Source organism: Miscanthus floridulus, unplaced genomic scaffold (assembly GCF_019320115.1).
Source record: "Miscanthus floridulus cultivar M001 unplaced genomic scaffold, ASM1932011v1 fs_738_4, whole genome shotgun sequence".
Taxonomy (NCBI): Eukaryota; Viridiplantae; Streptophyta; class Magnoliopsida; order Poales; family Poaceae; genus Miscanthus; species Miscanthus floridulus.
Window position 1 is genome coordinate 820 of NW_027097201.1, and position 19,244 is coordinate 20,063.

The following is a 19,244-nucleotide window of genomic DNA, read 5'->3' on the forward strand; positions in this document are numbered from 1 at the left end:
TGACCATGAACACTAATTAGCTTTGAGGTGTTCTGGACAGACCTAAAAGCCATTGGTATCTGGTAGATTAATTTGCACAGCAATTACCACAAAAAAAGGGCATGCTCTTGTCTTAGTTGCACAATCAGTTGGCCTCCTTTTCCTTTCCTTTCCATCTTACAATAAGTTCAGTGCATCTTACAATCAGTTAAACGTGTTTACCAAATGCTCAACGTTAGGCTTTCGATTAGTTTAGTTTACCATATGACAACTGAGCCATGCGCTAGGAATAGCTGCCGTAAACAATTATTAAGAATTATTTCCTATGTACTTTGTATCCGTGAATCCTCATCTTGTACTTAGAAATTTTGAAGCCATACATTTTAGATGCATTCATCTATTGCGCAATACAAATCTTCCTTTAGATTTCCTTCGGATTTCTGATAGGTTCCTCAAAGAGGTGTATTTTCCAAATTGTATTGTTGGTATGAACAGGTTTTGTATTCTTACATTGCATACTATAGGTTTTCCTTCGCATTTTAGCTACGCTGCTCAAATAGGTGTACTTTTTCCTCTTGGGTTTTTTTTGTGTTGACTTCCTCTAAATCAGATTTTGTATTGTTGGTGCCAACAGACTACGTGTATATATAATGGTTCCTTCTATCCATGCCACCGCATATAGTTCACAAATATCTGAATCGAAGTACATTTCACACTAAAGTAGATTTGTATTGTTTAGTGGCGGAGCTACATGTACGCCATAAAGGGCCTTCGCTGTAAATCGTGTTGCTTCATCGATTATTACCAATAGTACCATATCTTCTGAATGATACGAGCCTTCAGATAAAAAAACGTAGTTAGATTCCTTCATCCCATCTACACATATGTTTCCTATATATATCACTACGTTGTACTTACCCACGCGCGCAAGGGCGCGCGCCCTGTGCTAGTACTTTAACATTGGGGGTCAAATGTTGTAGGCCCAACTGCTAGAAGAAAGGAGGCTTCGCGAGGAGATGGAAGCGAGGGCGGTGGAAGAGCGGGAGGCCCAACGACAGAGGATAGAGGAGCTGGTGGGGTTCGTGTCCACTCTTGGCGCCGCTATGGGGCGGACCATGCCAGCTAGCCTAGTCTTGCCACTTCCTCAAGCAGCTACTCCTGTGAGTACCAATATATTACTTATTATGTTCCAACCTGACATAGGGCACACTAGAAAAATATGCAATCTCAAACATACAATATGGTGTTGGTGGTGACGGCGGTTGTTGTTGTGGTGTGGTGGTGGCAGTTGTGGTGTTCGGGTGGTGGTGGTGTTGGTGGCGGTGTATTGATATGTATGTTCTTGACGGTCATCGTGCCGTTTGTTTTCTTGCAGGGTTTGGAAACCTCTCCGTGCAGGGGAGGTTCTGCCGAAATTTTTTATTGACGGTATCCTTTTCATTTTTTTCAGCATCAATCGGGCGTGGCATCGAATCAAATTGGAGGGTCGCCGGCTTCACAGATTGGAGCGTCGCCGGCACCACAGCTTGAGCCGAATCAAGTGGAAGGGTCGCCGGCTTCACAGATTGGAGCGTTGCCGGCACCACAGCTTGAGTCGAATCAAGTGGAAGGGTCGCCTGGAGCATCAAACCACGGGCCTCTTCACCCTTGACAATCGTCGTGATCAGCTTGTTGTGAACTTTGTTAAGAAATTTGGTTGTGCACTTATAAACTTGTGAACTTGTGGCACATTTGGACTTTTGGTATGAACATGTGATATATGTGAACATGTGGTTCTTATTTATGATTCATGTGATATATTTGTGGTGTTTGAATATGATTTATATTTGTGTCGCAAATGGAATAATCAAAAAAAAATTCAGCTTCTGGTTACTTTGCCTAGTGTCAGGGGTCTGACACTAGGCAAAGGGGCCACACGTGGCACACCTGGGAACAGGCTTTGCCTAGTGTCAGGAAACTGACACTAGGCAAAGTAGGCAGTTTGCCTAGTGTCGGAGGCCTGACACTAGGCAAAGCTTGGCATATTTGCCTAGTGTAGGCGGCCTGACACTAGGCAAAGCTTGACATATTTGCCTAGTGTCGGACGCTTGGCACTAGGCAAACCTTGCATACTTTGTCGAGTGTCAGACCTCCAACACTAGGCAAAACGTCCGTTACGATTTTCACCGTCAGTGGAATACTTTTGCCGAGTGGTGTCCTTGACACTAGGCAAACACTTTGCCGAGTGTCCGAGGTTTGACACTCGACAAAGTGCTCTTTGCCTAGTCCGCCTCTACCGACCCTTGTTTGCCTAGTGTGACACTAGGCAAACTGTTTGCCTAGTGTGACACTAGGCAAACTGTTTGCCTAGTGTTTCTGGGTCTTTGCCTAGTACCTGTGGCACTAGGCAAATCTCGCGATTCCAGTAGTGGTACGTTTTCCGCGCACGACAAAAACGTCAGACGCATCGAGCAAATTTTCAACAGAGTTGACGGTTTCTACACGGCAAGCTCCCAATAAACCAAAGCTGTACCTTTCGGCGTACGTTTTCCGTGCATTAGCTCCATGTGTCTGTACACGTATTCTTCATCCTATATATGCACTTACAACCTATGAGCTCGAGCGAAGATGAGGTAGTAGTTCCCAGGACAACGAGAGGCTGCTGCCACAATGCCTGTTGCGCTAGGTCTGAACAGTTGCATCCTTATTGCATTAGTCCAGTGTTGGGTGGCCGCAATCGCTCCGGCATCTTGCACTGCCTCCAGCGACCATAGTGACGTCATCAGCGTCGGCTTCCCACATCCTGAGGGTCCTCATTACTACTACGACTCAAGCCAGTTGGAGTTCTCATGGGATGCCGGTGTCCTTTTTGGTGCCCTGCACCTCACCCAGGACGAGGTTTATCAGCCGCCGGTTCTGTACTCTCCAGACCAGGAGAGGTCAGCCGGGCACGTCAGATTTCAACACGGTTTTACTCTGGCACTCCGCTCCCAATCCTTCTACGACGGGATATGGTCGGAGATGCAGGAGGCGTCCTTCAACACTACCTTCACCATGAGCATAAGCGGGTCGCGCGACTACACTGCTGCCGGCCGGGCCGGGCGCGAAGACGACGGCCTTCTCTTGGAGGTGCTCCCTGGCCATGTTTCGAATAGTGGATTCGACAGGGCCATTTACTCCCCTTTCTGTAGCGCGACCAGCGGCAACATCTCCGTCGAAATCGGCAAGCTGCAATATTATTATGATCAAGATTCGTTTGGCCTGTATGTCTCCATAGCACCGGCCCTGACGGCCAACACGACGGCGGTGAACTACACGGTGTGGATTGAGTACGATGCCAAGCAGCACAACCTATCAGTGTACGTTGACGACGAAGGCAAAGCGAAACCTGAGCAAGCAACGGTTCATGCGCCCCTCAACATCAGCGCCGTCGTCACCGACGTCGTCGAGTGGTACCAGAACTACTACGGTGACTCCAGGACAACCCGTGTGCGTGGTTTCGGTTCCAGATTTGGTTTATTCGCCTCCAAGAACAGGTTATTACCCTCCCTCCAGCCAGTCGTGTATAGCTGGAACCTGACCATGGAGAGGCTCTTGCCCACGTCTCCGACGTCTGGTTTTGACGGCCGCCGCCGTCGTGTTGGATGGTTCTTGGCCAGGGTGCTTCCTCCGGTTCTTGCCGCTGCAGCTGCTACTGCGATTGTTGTGGCGGTGGCATGCTGCTTGGCGTCAAGGTACAGGGCGCTCACGATGAAGCTGAAGCTTTCCAAGGCGATGCGGCGGCTACCCGGAATACCCAGGGAGTTCGGGTATGCCGCCGTCAAGAAAGCCACCAGGAACTTCCACGAGAGCATGAGGCTCGGCAGTGGAGGCTTTGGTGCCGTGTACAAGGGTGCGATGATTGCCACCTGCGACGGAGACGACGGCCGGCAGCGGCTTCAGTACGTCGAGGTCGCCGTCAAGAAGTTCACGCGGAAGGAGAACAGCAGCTACGATGACTTCCTGGCCGAGGTCGCCGTCATCAATCGTCTTCGGCACAGGAATATCGTCCCACTCATAGGTACGTTCTCGGTCCACACGTTTCCAGCAGTTTCCAGGCGCCAATGCTGACTCTTACATTTCTGCACTTGACTATATATATATGGTGGTGGTGGTTCCACCTCTACAAAAGGTTATGTTAGGTCCTAACTTAAAAGAACTATATGTTAGGTGCTAATCCAAGAACTTGTTGATTTTGAAAGTTTTTAGGAACGGAAATTTAGCATACTTGCTTGTTTAAAGATCTTTTAAACCTTTTTATTCCAATATAAGCTTATGCAATTATTACCTTTGTTTTCTTAACATTTGTGACTCCAATCTATTTATTATACTATGATACGAGTTACATATTCTGTCTCTTTATGTTCAAGACTCAATCCGCGATATTTTCTTTCACTATATATTAACTGATTGTAGGACCCACAAAGATATTTGTTTGTTCCATTGCATAAATAAAAGTAAATTATACAGGTAGCTCCCAAACTATTATATAGGTCGTCAACCATAAAATTGCATATTTAGATCAATGAAGTGTTTAAGTACCCCATTCCTGGTCCAAAAGTAGACATGCCATAGTCGATTAGCGAACATGGCGCTCTAGCATAGATTATATACTTGTGGATCCACAACTCATAATTACATGGATGGTCCTCAAACTATTATGTGATTCTCATCTAGATTCTCAAACTTTGCTTGATCTATTTAAATACCCCAATTCCGATCTAAAACAACATGTTCTTGCTACATTTATCATCACCAGCTCGTTCGATGAGCTTCCAAGAGTTTCCTTATTATTGACCTCTTTGTTACCGCTTCCCGTCTTATCTTGATGTCTTAACTCCATTTTCGAGTATGATTGGACAGAGCCTGCTACGCCCAACATTGTTGTCAGGTGTGTCCGCTAGGAGACGTCACTCGTTCACTACGTTGGTGAGAAGCGCAGCTAGAAATCAACCTACATGGTGCTACAACCTTGATGTACCCATGAAGGCCCCCACAATGTCCCATCCGTGGGCGACTTTATCGGCGGCCTTGTCCACACTGCCGCCGGCTCCCTCCCTCCCATCCCATCCTCTATTGCTTCCAGAGGTCACCGGCGGTTGCCCGCACGGAGGCAACAAATGCGGCAGCGGGGCCCTACACGCTCTTCCTCTACTTTTTCCTCCTCGCTCCTCCATGGATGCAGGCTGCCATGGCCGATGGTGGTGTGGCTATGCGGGCTAGCAGTTGATCCACGTAGGAGACAGCTAGATCCGTGCTCCTCCATCGTGGATCTGTGCTCTGCTCGTTTTCTGGAGTAGGCTCGGCCGGGCTCGTAGGTGCGACATCAATAGCGCCCCTAGGATCTCGCGTGTAGGTGCAGAGGCTGCTGCGGCAGTGTTGGTATATATTAACGCATACAGAATAATCCACAAGCGCACGGATACCGACGTAGCATTTCACCAGAAAGTATTCTAGAATATCGAACTCAAGAAAACGTGTGTGAGAATAATTAAGTCTAACTTAACCCGGAGTAGCAACAAGACTTAAGATAACATGAGCATAGGGGAGATCACTAAGGTCTTCTAGTTCTAACTTTGGTAAGCTATGTCTTCTATTGTTCAATTCTGGGGATATTACTAAGGAAAACACAGGCAGAGTATGTCTCCTATAGTAACAAGGTCCTGCTCGGCCTACAACCGGGAGGTGGACTACAAAGGATTCAATGCGGCTATAAGAGTCACCCTCGCGAGCTACCACCGATCCGAAATATAGGGTACAACCACGAGTAACCGAGTCTAAGCATCACGCTTACACTACGAATACTACTTTAGCCCAGGAGATACAAGGATTAAAGTACTCAAAAGAGTCGCAAACCTGAAGAACAATATAAACAATGATACTTACTTGAATTAGAAATTAATTACCAGAGAAATCTCAGAAGCAAGCTCAAGAAGAACTTGATTCTGCCAGGGTACAATCTATAGAGAGAGCACCGATAGGTCGGAACTCCTCCAAACTCTTCCCTCACACTTTGTCTCTCTGTTTCTAATACAAGACTAGATCCTAACTTAGAGGACTAATCTTCTCTTGATTGCTAACTCCGATCCTGGTGGAGAGGATATGAATTGTAGTTTCTGGTTTCTAGGATTTCAAGATCTGCTTGGAGGACGGGGTACAGGCAGGTATATCTAGGGGCCTTCAAGCATCTTGGACCCTTGGATCAAACCGACTTAAAAAACGGCGTAGATGCAATACTTTAGGCGGTGGAGAACCGACGAAGCGAGGAGGTGCTGCCAGGTGGGGCCCATAGGCCGCCTTCAGGTGGGGCCGGGCGGCCCCACATGTTAGTGGCTCGAGGTCTGCTTCGGTGATTTGTCTTATGAAGTCTTCTAGAGTCTTCCCACATAGGTACCGTCATGGATAAGTGTGATTTCCTTTGACGAATAGGTCTTCCCTGACGGTTTTCTGATTAAATCCTACTGAAAACATAGATTCATCAAAACTCATGAAAATTATTAGTTTGAACCCCTAAGTCTATGTTGATGATCAATTTTAGTCATTTATGCAAGGTATATTGACGGTTTATAATTGACATTAACTACCATCAACAACTACCCCACACTTAGGCTTTTACTCGTCCTCGATAAAAGGATGGATTACTCTAGACATAACTTTGGGACAAGACATCAACATAAAACAATTCCCAGTCATACATGCACTGTAGGATTCAATGTGTCTACCACGAAACTTTGGGCGGTTGAAGAACGGAACAGCTTGAAACAGATCACCATCTTCCTTCAGTCAAGTCAATTGGAGAAACATTTTAAGATTTTTAAAAACAAAACATAGCTTACCTCCTCCTTTCGTGGTACTCTCAAATCACTCATTATATGTAGTATTTTTGGATCCTCACCGAGGCATAGATGACTTTGCCTTCTTTTTACCTACTTCTAAAAAGCTTATGTGGAACTCAGGTTGGGATAAATATGAGAACACACTTGCATTGCATATATTGTAAAGTCAAAATAAGGATCCAAGGAGAAAAATGTCATACTCTTAGATCAAGATGTGCATGTGCATGGAGATATATATATATATATATATATATATATATATATATATATATATATATATATATATATATATATATATATATATAGAACTACTACTCTGTAGCTGGCTACAAAATAACTTATTCTGTAGCCACTTTAAGTTACGATAATTACTATATTAATTTATGAGATTATAGTAACTCCTTACTAAGTGGTTTACTATAACGTTATGGTAAATATCCCCGTGTGTTATAGTAACCCAACTATAGTAAATATATATTAACATTATGGTAAATTAGTATATAAAATTATGGTAAATAGAGGTGGCTACAGAATAACTTATTCTGTAGCTGGCTACTGAATAGCCTCTCCCTATATGTATATATATATATATATATATGTATATATATATATATATGGCGGCTAACTTAATTCTACTATGCTCCTTGAAACATATCTCTCTTGTTTGAAACTTTGAAACACTTTTGCAAGAAAACATGGTCTATCTTATTCATCTTTCTACTCTTTTTTTAGGTAGGCATCTGAGCATCCATTGTTTTAAATATCTCGGACACTTGTCCATTGTTTCCAATACTTTCTTTTTTCCTTTATGAATAACTCTTCTTCTGTGATTGAAACTTTTTAAGAGAGACATTTACAAGAACTTGGAGCATTTATTTAGTGGAATCCTAACATATTTTTGTGTCTATTCCCAGTGTAGGAGTAGAACATTTTTTGTTGGATGGAAACATGTTTTTGCATACTCCTAGTGTAGGAGCAGCAGATATATGTGGAGTGTACGTGATCTTGATCTTGAGAGCACAATAAATTTCTCAACAAGGGTCACAAGGTTTGACCGAACTCAATTCAATTGCATGTAGCATGTATACAAAGTTTCCCTAGTCTAGCATATCATGTATGGCTTTGGTAGGACATTGCTTTACCACAAAGGAGAGGTGTAGCTATTCTTTTAACTTTTTAAAATAAAATTCTCCAATGACGAGACATCAAGAATCAAGTTCTCATTATTCTACTATATCTCATTCCACAACAACTTAAGTAACATGGGGTCCCTAAAATAAGTTCCCACAGTAGCAAGACTTCCAGGAATAGTATTATATGAATCTATCCTTAAGTCATGACTGAAATAATCTTTCCTTCATGTTTTAAAATTGTTTATCAGATGATTTTTAATTCGGTTCAAAACAGAAAGCGAGATAGGTAAAAATAGAACATACGAGACTCAAATCTAACTTTGGTTGAAGTAGTGTAGTTTGGCGAGCGTACGGGATTCAAAATAGAACATATGGGACTCAAAACAGAGGCAATGACGGGCTGCGCCGGCCGACCCATGGGCTTGACCGGGCGGCCTGCCCCAGAGCCCTTTTCAGTCCAACTTTGGCGAGCGTGGTTCTTGTTACATTGCTTTCTGAAATTCATGATTTTTGAGATCTGATCTCGTTTCGTTGTCGCGGTGTGCTTCCCCCACATTTAATTCCTGTCTACCTATTGGCGTGAAAACATGGGAACGTGCCGAAGACACGCAGCAAGCTAGAACGATCTAGAGATCTGCTTGGCTTCAACATAGGACTAGCCGATCCTGTGAATCCCGAAGGCATGCCAATCAATTTGACCTGCAATTAACAAGGAGAGAAAGTCTTATCAGTAGTTTAAGGCGGAACATGCCAGTTTTGCCCAGACAGTTCCAAGTGTGCTGCTTCGAGAGCAGCCAAACGGGAGAATCGACTAAATAGCCGATATGAGAAGAAATCGACTGTTAAGGACTGTGATTGTGGCAGAACCGCCTGAAATAACACAACTTCGGAGACGCTCGTCTACCACCAGACACTAAGCACCCCGAAAGCGAGCAACATCGGGCGGATTCTGTCGAGCACACCCCAAGGGATAGCCTAAATAATCCACATTTTTTCCTCATGATCCAATAATGAGAACGAGTTTACATTACTTAGTCCATTTCATACATCTAGAGTTCTTAGAAATATATTATTACAGTACTAAATTCAGAGTGTGGAAATTAAACAGCGGAATGAAAAGAAACATCCATCGATAATATACAAGGATCCGTTTGTGCCAACCAGAAGAATCATTCACACAACGGCTACTCCTCAAGCTGCACCTAGGGGTAAATAAACCCTGAGTACACAATGTACTCGCAAGACTTATCCGACTAGTGGGAATAATTTCCCAACTCCAAAGGATATGATAAGCTTTATGGTTTGTTATTTTTTTTGTGGCAAGCAACACTAATAGTGAATTCTTATGTATGCTTATTATTAGCAGCCATGATTAGTTCATTATCTAACCATTCTATGTAAGCACCTGTTCTACTTTCAAGCAAGAGTTAAGCAAACAGTTCCATTTCACCACCTTTCATCTTTCAATTCTTACTACGGTGCTAGACTGTAGACAAGCCATACCGAATCGCACGGTGATTTGCGAATCAATGTGCCCAGCTAGGTACCCCGAAACACACACCCCGCTTGTACCCCAGACACAAGCAGGACCAACCCACCACTCTCCTGTCACGGGGTCCAGGTCCCCATCCAAACTTGGACTCCAAGCCCCCGCTGCTAAGTCCAGGACTTAGTGCAGTGCTTAGACCTCCACCATCCCCGCCTCCAATTAGTCGGTCCGGAAAGAGCCGAAACCCACGACAAGGGAGCAACAAGCCTTCCTTGCGCCCATACACCAGCACCGGAAGCGCCATCGGCCGATTCCCCCGCGACGGCGCCGGATCAACTGCTGGAACTCCATGGGAGGGAGGGAGGGAGGAAGAGAACCTAGCCACCGCCATCCTTGCCGTCTGCCAGACCTCCAGGAGTCGGGCTCTGGCGGCACTCGGGCCGAGGAGGAGCGTCATAGGTCCCTGCGGCGGTGGTAGTGAGGGTGCCACCTGAGTCGCCCTCAAGGTGAGCGACGTGGGGGCCTTGCGAAAAGTTCTTTCCATTCATCGCACTCGAATCGAATGATAGTTTTGAGATCACTCGTCTAATTATGAGTTGTAGGCTCATATATTAGTTTCATGTCGGAGCAGCACGTTAGAAAATGGGGGCTATGTCATGGTTGTTTGTGTTTTGGACCAATATTGAGGTACTTAAATACTATAAGGACCTAAACATTCACTTTCATAATTTAGGGACCTAGATTAGAATGTTAGGGATCAGCTATGGCTGGGCCGTCACGTGGGACTAGGCTTGCTATGGTTAGGCCGTCGCATGAGCCCAATTCAGACTCTGCCTGGATGGAAGCCTACAAAGGCAAGAGAGCAGGAGCAGAGTAGGCATCGAACAAATTATCTAAAACAGAATCCTTTGTAGGCTTCCCATGTGACACATGACCTCCCTTACCCTCGAGGTCCTGTACTTTGATTGCACCGAATCAAGTTATCTATTAGCCAATCCAGTAGGGTTGCTAACATAGAACAACATGACACATTTAGGGACCACAAGTGTAATTTATTCCGAAACTAAATATATTTGTCTCAAGAAATATAGTTTGCTAAAATGTGGTGAAATCCGAATATATGTTTCAGGCTGGTGTTACGAGAATGGGGAGCTCCTTCTCATCTACCAGTACATGCCCAACGGCAGCCTGGACCAGCATCTCTTCGTGAGAAATGCCACCAGCAGCAGCTTCCAATCCTACAGTGGCAGACACGCTACGATGTCATCAAGGACATCGCCGCCGGCCTCCACTACGTCCACCATGAGTACGAGCGCGCCGTGCTTCACCGCGACATCAAGGCCAGCAACATCATGCTCGACGCGGACTTCCGCGGCCGCCTCGGTGACTTCGGCCTCGCCCGTGTCGTGGCCTTCGACAAGAATTCATTCACCGACATGGGCGTCGCCGGCACTTGGGGCTTCATCGCGCCGGAGTATGCCGTCAGCCACAAGGCCACGCGCCGGACCGACGTCTACGCGTTTGGGGTGCTGGTCCTCGAGGTCGTCACCGGCAAGAGGTCGCTCGGTGCGGCAGATTCCGAGTTCCCACTGCTCATTGACTGGGTCTGGTGTCTTCATGGCGAGGGAACGCTCCTGGAAGCCGTGGAGGATGAGCTCACCACCATGGCAGATTTTAGTCCAGAAAACGCCACCAGGATGCTGCTACTGGGTTTGGCGTGCAGCGACCCTAACCCGTCAGACAGACCGAGCATGGATCAGGTGGTGCAGGTCATCGCCAAGTCGATGCCGCCGCCGGCAGTGCCTCCAGTGAAGCCTGCATTCGTTTGGCCACCGGGAGGAGAGCAGCTATTGATGCTCTCAGACGATGCCGATGATGACGACGATTTTGTGGAGTCGGATCATCGTGATTCTGACAGGATACAATGGGAGGAGACGGAGCATTACTGTGATAGCTTGGCGACGGGCATCAAGCCATCATCAGAGATCACCCAGCGCAAGTCCCGTAATGTTGCTGAGACAAACATCAGTCAGGACATTGAAAAATGCGTCTAAGCACTAGGAAAATGCTTTCTAAGCATTGCTCAATATTGTGCACTCATAGTTCCGTTTCGTCCAAGGTAACATATCCACAATGAGTATATATTCGAGGAGGCTGTGGGAGGACTAGTTAACCTTCCATTTGGTGGAAGAATAGCTAATGGTGTAGTTGTTCCTGTTCATCTAAACCTAGTCAGTATTTGAGCATTTGCATGTGTTTTTTTGAGAGCTGGAGATCATGTACCAATGTCTGGTAACTGATTTATATCGCATCCATAATACAACAATCTTCAAACATACATCAAACTTATTGGTAGCCGGTACCCTTCTGGGGACCTCCTACGCCATATTTCGCCGTCCTAACCAGTGATGTTTTCAAGAAGCTTGGTTCTGCAGGTGTTAGCGTGTGTCTGTGTCGTCACGCGAAGTCATTTGGAGAGCTGGAAAGGTGGAGGTTCACTGGGTAACCCAAGGATCCAGTGAAATCATCCTCATAAAACCCGAAGACCTAAGGCCTTACGTGGGCGTGAGCCTATCCGTCAAGGTGTTCTGTGCACACGAAATCACTGGTGTGAGATTGAATTTCTGTATGATAAAAGAACTAGAATGCCCCTGCCCGTATTGGGATACATAGTATTCCATTTTCCTATCATGAATATATACATAGTATTCCATTCTCTCATCAACCACTTCACTATTCCACTTTTGCTTACCAGTTCGACCACCAATCGTCCAAGGACCAACATTTGGCGCCACCCGTGGTTGTTGATCGAGAACTTTCCAATAGCCCCTGAAAGAGCAAAATGATGGAGATCACAAAGGGATTGAAGAAAACTCAACCCATCCCACCCATTGCTGAAGATCTACGCAACACAGATGTCAACAATGAAATCACCCCAACAAGGGCTTTACCCGAAGGGAACCTTAATGACGATGCATTCGAAGACAAAGATGATGACCTCGAGAACAAAGACACATGTGAGCTGTCAACGAAAACCAAGGTTTGGCGAATTAGAAGCGTACAAGCAAGAAATAAAAAAGCTACAACAACAAAAGCTCCACTTGCAGCAAGAAGTCGCAGCAAAGCAAAGAGCTAAAGAACTGAAGATCACCATTCTAGAGGTCGAAGAGTTGTAGATCAAACTCGACAAAGAAGTCTTCAACATCGAGAGAGCAAGAAACAATGACCTGAGAGGTGATGATTTTGAAGGTTCTTCCACCAAACCCCAACACCTTCGTGGCAAGAAATCCAAAAGGAACCCCAATAGGGCATTACCCTTATCTCATGAGCTCCAGGAAAACCCGTGGCCACCAAATTATAAACCAAAGATCTTGAGATTCGATAGTTTGTCCAATCCATGCAGATTCATTCCCAGCTATGTGTGTTGACGATCATTTTAGCAGGAGGCAATAATCAAGCACTAGCAAAATCATTCATAATGTTAATAGATGGAATTCCCCACGACAGGAATATCTAGCAGAATGCCTCTCTACCCATTTGTGGGACAAAATCAAGGGGAAAGTACTCATTGCAACATTTCAAGGATTCCAACCCGAAAAGAAGACAACAAGCGACCTCATGAATTGTGTGCAACAAGACGATGAGCCACTGTCCAAATACTTGAGAAGATTTGTCTAGCTCAGGGCATAAGACACAAATGTGCCGAAAGCCATTGTAATAGTAGTGCCAATCGAGGGACTCACAACTGAGCAATGTGACTTGTGCTTCACATTTCACAATAAACATTATGTATGAATTCGCGAAATCCAATACAAAATTATAGAAGATGAAGGGCAGCACGAAATGAACTCCGTGAGTCCAGTAAGAAGCAACAGCTAGCGGTGGCTAGCATAGCAAGGTACAATATTTTTCTCTCACAACAAAACAGCATCAGTCGGCTTATCAGCCGTAGAAAGCATCAGCCGAATAGTTACTACAATCTTCAAACGTGCAACAATTTCGCACCATCAACAACCATGAGAGAGAGGAGAATCAGAAGCAAGAAACACAAGACTAACGAGAATAACATAAGATGAATTCAAAACACCATTTTACAGAGAGTGGGGTGGTCGTGATGGTCGTAGAAGGCGAAGAGGCCACGTCACACCATTCTGCCACCTGTGTGAAAATGCAGGATACCCACAAGAGATTGTTGTTTTACCAAAATGGAAAATTAAATAAAGGGAAAAGAGATCTCCAAACAGAACCACCAAAGTATGTATTCGGCAACTCATTGCAGCAACACTCAGCCTTCACATCAACATACTACCCAATATACCACTCCCTCAGGTCCATCACAATGTGCCTAACAACCATTGCCGCCATTTTCATAGGTCTTTTAGACAGTGGAGACCAACTTACCAACATCTCTCCCCACAATTCTATCCCAACCTAGCCTTCAGCACAACACCTACAACATCTGTAGTCCACGTCTGAGCAGTAGAACACCAGTCTGCCACAGCAACAACCACTAGTACACTAGAGCTCAGCACTGGCGGTTCCAGAGCCATTTGTACTGGCGTCTGAACCCACCGCCAGTGGCATAGGCTAGTGAAAATCAAAAATACTACAGGTGGTTAGTCAAGATGCGCCAGTGTTAATACCTTTGTACTGGCGGTTCTTGTAAAACAATCGCCAGTGATAATAATATTTTCACAGGCGGTTGTAGTAAACAGTCCGCCAATGTTAAAGCATTTTCACTGGCGGTTCATTTAAGTCGGCCGCCAGTGTAACGTTTTTAGCACAGGCGGTTGACCTAAATCTGCCGCCTCTAGAATAATTTTTTCCACTGGCAGTTTATTAGCAAAACCGCCAGTGAATTGTTTTTAAAAATTCAAAATTTGGCGCCATATATTTCCCACCAGTGAATATTATACACAAATTGAAACGAATCCAAATAGAAATCACAGAAAATTATATTTGCATGCAACAAAAAAGCAATATTTCTTGCAGTCTACCAAAGTCATCACACGCTAATAATGTATAATTAAAACAAATTAAGTTTCTTCCACTCATAGCTACCTCGGTCCCATGACGTACTCCTCTAATAATCCTCGTGGTTTAGCTCTAGCCTGGCAATATCTACGAGATCTCGGTACTGTGGTCGAGCTAATTCCGACTGCGGATCAAAATACTTTCCATCGAAGTGAATTATTTCTTTCATGATGAACCGGCTAAAGTCCTCGCAAATGTTCATGAGCTGTTGATTCTGGAGGCACCTACTCATGGGATCACACTTGTATACCTGCAAAATATAATAAGTCATCATAATTTACAACTAACCAATACAGAGAAGGCATAAGTAGTGACAAAACTTAACATATGACTATTACTTACTTTGCTAGGGTTGTTGGTGTATCTCCCGTTTTCTCTGAGAAACTCGCACACATAGTACCCATAGTGCACCAATCCTGGTGGTTGCTTGTGGCACTATATATATAAGAGTTGGCAATTGATTACTACATAGTTGCTACGTGTACAAACATAGAATACAAATATATGTATGATTATTTAAAATTTATCGGATAGTTACTCGGCACATGTAGTGGTTTTCTGGCTTTTTTTAAATTGTACCGTCCACCCTTGAACTTATAGAACTTGTATGCCCTGCAGAGCTTGAATGAATTCAACAAGTCATATCCAAACTCTCGTAGATAATATAGAAATGTGGAAAAGCACGCATGCAAATCTCGACTTACTGTTGTAAAATATCGATGAATTTTTCATAACTGCACTGTGGGAAATCTGCGGAGTCAAGGACCAAAATCCATGCATCGTAGAGCCAAATGTACATACAAACCCAATGGTCCCTACATTTATTCAATGAAGTCATGTGTTAAGACAGTAAGAACTTTGTAAATAAAAATTATTAAAGGAGTTTACGATCAACACATACTTGAACATGTAGGGTGCACATATAATTCTCCTATCTTGGTATTGAAGAAACGTGTTTCCTATATAGGTGGCCACTGCAGTTTCCTGCTTCTGTTGCTCCTTCATTCTAATTTTTGCTATTTCAGCCTCGCTCTTGCCCACAAACTTCTCATGATCAGGACCTATAACAACCATGAGCTCGTTCTCGCTTATTATTAACGGGTTCAGAAACCCAACCTTTTTCCCCTTGTGAAGAAATGGATCCTCAGTGAACCGCATCTCCTGGTCGACCTGTTGCATTCTGTAAAGCGCATGACTTTGTCAGATACTTCATATGCCCTAACATTATATTAGTAATAAAATATAATTATGTACGAGCGACACTTACAGGCACCACACGGTCACGAGCTAGACATCGAGTTTGCGAAGGTGAAACATCAACCAAATGTCCTCGAAGTCAATCATAACCTTGCTAGAGCCACCCATAAAAGTTAGTGGTGGTACAACCACGCTGAAGGCATTGATCCCAACTGAAGATGCTCTCATATACCAGTCATGCAACCTCTTCATCGCACGTGAAACACAATGGAGTTCGCACCACTGGAGTATAGGCCTGGCTGGCACATATTTATCGGTGGGGATATTATTGTAATCCTCTCTCGTTGGCTTTCGTATGGTGATCTTGTCAGAGGCGGACTTGGTAGGTTTTCCACTGCCACATGTGACTGGTCTCCTTGTCAATCCGGCCATCCACTTCTTCATGACCGCCGGTGATGATGTCTCACCGATGGGTGTAACCATTTTTGGCACATGGCCTTTAGGCTCCGACGAGGCATCCTTCTTGCTCTAGGATGATGGTGGATTCAAGGTTGTCGATGGTGGTGGGTTAGGTAGAGGCTCTGAGATGGTGTTGAGGCTAAACGCTAGTGCTGGGTTAGGTTCTGGTGATAGTGGTGCGTTACGAGATGTTGGGTTAGGTTCAGGCTCTAAAGTGGTATGAGATGGCAGTGAGGCTGCATGTGAGAACCCTCCTTCATTGTCCACTCTGAAAATGGCATCGATGGAATAGGATCGTTCAACCTAATGTCCCATCGAGGCCATAAGATGAACTCGTTGATCGCATGATCGAGTTTCTCGACACCGTTAGGAGTGGGGATGTCTAGGAAGTCATCCCTATGTCCTTCAATGGCTGTCAACACTTCTACCCTGCAGTACTCCTCTGGCATTTTCTTGTTGTGATTGTCACGGCTTGAGATCACCATACCAGTGGCAACTTCTATTGTACGAACATTGGTGATACCATACGATATAACTAGGGAGCAAGCTATTGGTGCGACGATGTCATCAACTGCATAGTGCTCCCTATTTGCCGTAGATCCGATACTGCTTGGAATTATTATAGAATCCATGGATTGCATGATGACCATCTGCATCTGTGGCGTCTGTGTGATCATCTATGGCGGCTGCATTGTGGGCACTTGTTGACTTGACAAAACACTAGCCAATTATTGCCTTATCTCAAAATCAGGATTGGCCATGATTTCAACCAACATCTGTTGCATTTCTTGCTTAGCCTCCTCCTTAAAAATATCTCTCATAGCTTCCTTGTAGCGGTCAAGTTTTTTGTACATATCGGCATGCTCAGGAAATCCTTCCTTCAAGCCCAACCGGGATGAGAAGCCTCGCACATGACCGGGGTGCTCTAGGTTAACCAGACCAACACTAAGGGTGTCCCTCTCTCTTGATGGCTTGAATGATCCTTCCTTCTACTTAGCTGCCACGGCCAAAATATTCTTTGCTGCTTCATCAGTCATTGGATCTAGCCACGACAAACCAACCTCACTTTCTTGTGGTTTCTGCGCAGGAAGCCAGTCTCCTGCCCTTCCGGGTACATCCTCCAAAATCACCGATAACCCTATCGTCTTCCTTGTAGCTTCTTCTGCCCTCCATTTGGGAATTGCACGCTGGTAACCACCAATTCCAAGGCGGTGGTGGCATATGTTCTTCTTTGCAAGTTCACTATTAGCTTGACTCTTAGATAAGAACTCTTCTGATGTCTTCTGTCCAACAAAGGTCTTCCACTTACCTGCTGTAATTTTTGGGTACTTCTTCGTTGCGTCCAACCCTTTCTTCATGAACTTGGTATTCAATTCAGACCTCTAGTTACGAAAGCTGATTGCACACTGCCTCATTGCGTACTCCTTCGCAACAGCTCATGACTCGGTTGCGAAAATAAACCTTGTTCTCAACTTTTTCCACAAGTCCTTTTAGGTTTTCTTCAACACTAGTTTCCAATTAGAGATGAGACTTTTCCCTGTGTGCCCTTATAAAAGATCGTAATCCCCTCTGTGCCCCTGGAAAAATTCAGCGGTCTTCAGCGCCACTACTCCAACTTTTTCGGGTCCTCCATGCCACTTCCGTCAGTTCAGGCTCTAACGCCGTCAAACTACAGGTGTGAAAAGACGAAAATGCCCTTAAGTTCAAATATGTGATTAATTTTTTTGAGCATCTTAACGACTTCAAATGAAAAAACTCAAAACTAGAAAGTTGTAGATCTCGTCGAGATCTATAATTTTCATATAAAAAATATTTTCATTTAATTTCGCAAAAAAAATATGATTTGATATGATTAATATATCTTAGAAAAATCATCATAGTTTTTTTGCGAAATTAAATGAAAATAATTTTTATATGAAAATTATAGATCTCGACGAGATCTACAACTTTCTAGTTTTGAGTTTTTTCATTTGAAGTCGTTAAGATGCTCAAAAAAAATTAATAACATATTTGAACTTAAGGGCATTTTCGTCTTTTCACACCAGTAGTTTGACGGCGTTAGAGCCTGAACTGACGGAAGTGGCATGGAGGACCCGAAAAAGTTGGAGTAGTGGCGCTGAAGACCGCTGAATTTTTCCAGGGGCACAGAGGGATTGCGATCTTTTATAAGGGCACACAGGGAAAAGTATTGTGATGTCAAGATTGTCCCTAACTAGGAAACCGATGGCGTTTTGATACTTAGCTGCCACCGAGATAGGTTGTACAGGCCCTCCTTTCGGGCTTACTTCTGTAACAGAATATGTATGATCCGGCCACTTGTTTATGCCCCATTCCCCATGTTTCCGCTTCCTATCTTCGACGGTGGTCTCAGTTGCCTCTGGTGCAGAATTCGATGCATCTTCCTCCATTTGGTTCGGCAATTGAGAAGTTATCTACGAAGAACAACCAGTCATATATATATTCGGTACGTAGGTATGGATATGAATAACAACCCCTCGTAGCCCTTGATTGAAATTATTAAAGTGTACCTCCTCATCTATTGGATTGTAAATAGCGTTTCGGGTTTCGGCACGATGAGCCACCCTATCTATGCTAGGGCACGGATCGGACGGCGAACTCCATGATCCACTGGTGGTGTTGTGCTGCAAGTATGATCCATGGGCACCCGCCTCATCACCATTGTTTGGTTGGGCACCCGCCTCGTCACCATTGTTTGGTGAACTCATCAAGCTAATTTTGATTTAGTGAATATTTACTTTTATGTAAGCATCGTTTAACAGCACGTACAATAAATACATAGCATGAAAATATATGTGCATCTAGCATTGAATGGACATGAAATTTTCACACATAGTATGAATTGAATAAGCTACCATAAATAGTCCACAGTAATCGGATAACAAAAACTACTGCTACAAATTAAGCATTATAAAATATGCTACCTAGAACAATGTACATTTATATCAAACAATGTACAAATAATAACCAGCATAATATAAAAAGTAATATTCGACCCTAGAACTAATTTATTTTTCCAGCAAAAAAAGCAACCCTAGAATTAATTTTATGATTATAACACATAATATACAAGTAAAGATG

At 44.3% G+C, this 19,244-nt stretch overlaps 3 pseudogenes; 1 reads left to right on the forward strand and 2 right to left on the reverse strand.

The window, feature by feature from the left end:
- Positions 1 to 2,607: 2,607 nt before the first annotated feature.
- On the forward strand, positions 2,608 to 11,868 carry LOC136532927 (probable L-type lectin-domain containing receptor kinase S.5; annotated as a pseudogene).
- A 2,670-nt stretch (positions 11,869 to 14,538) lies between these two features.
- On the reverse strand, positions 14,539 to 16,822 carry LOC136532929 (uncharacterized; annotated as a pseudogene).
- Positions 16,823 to 18,871, reverse strand: LOC136532928 (uncharacterized; annotated as a pseudogene).
- Positions 18,872 to 19,244: the final 373 nt, after the last annotated feature.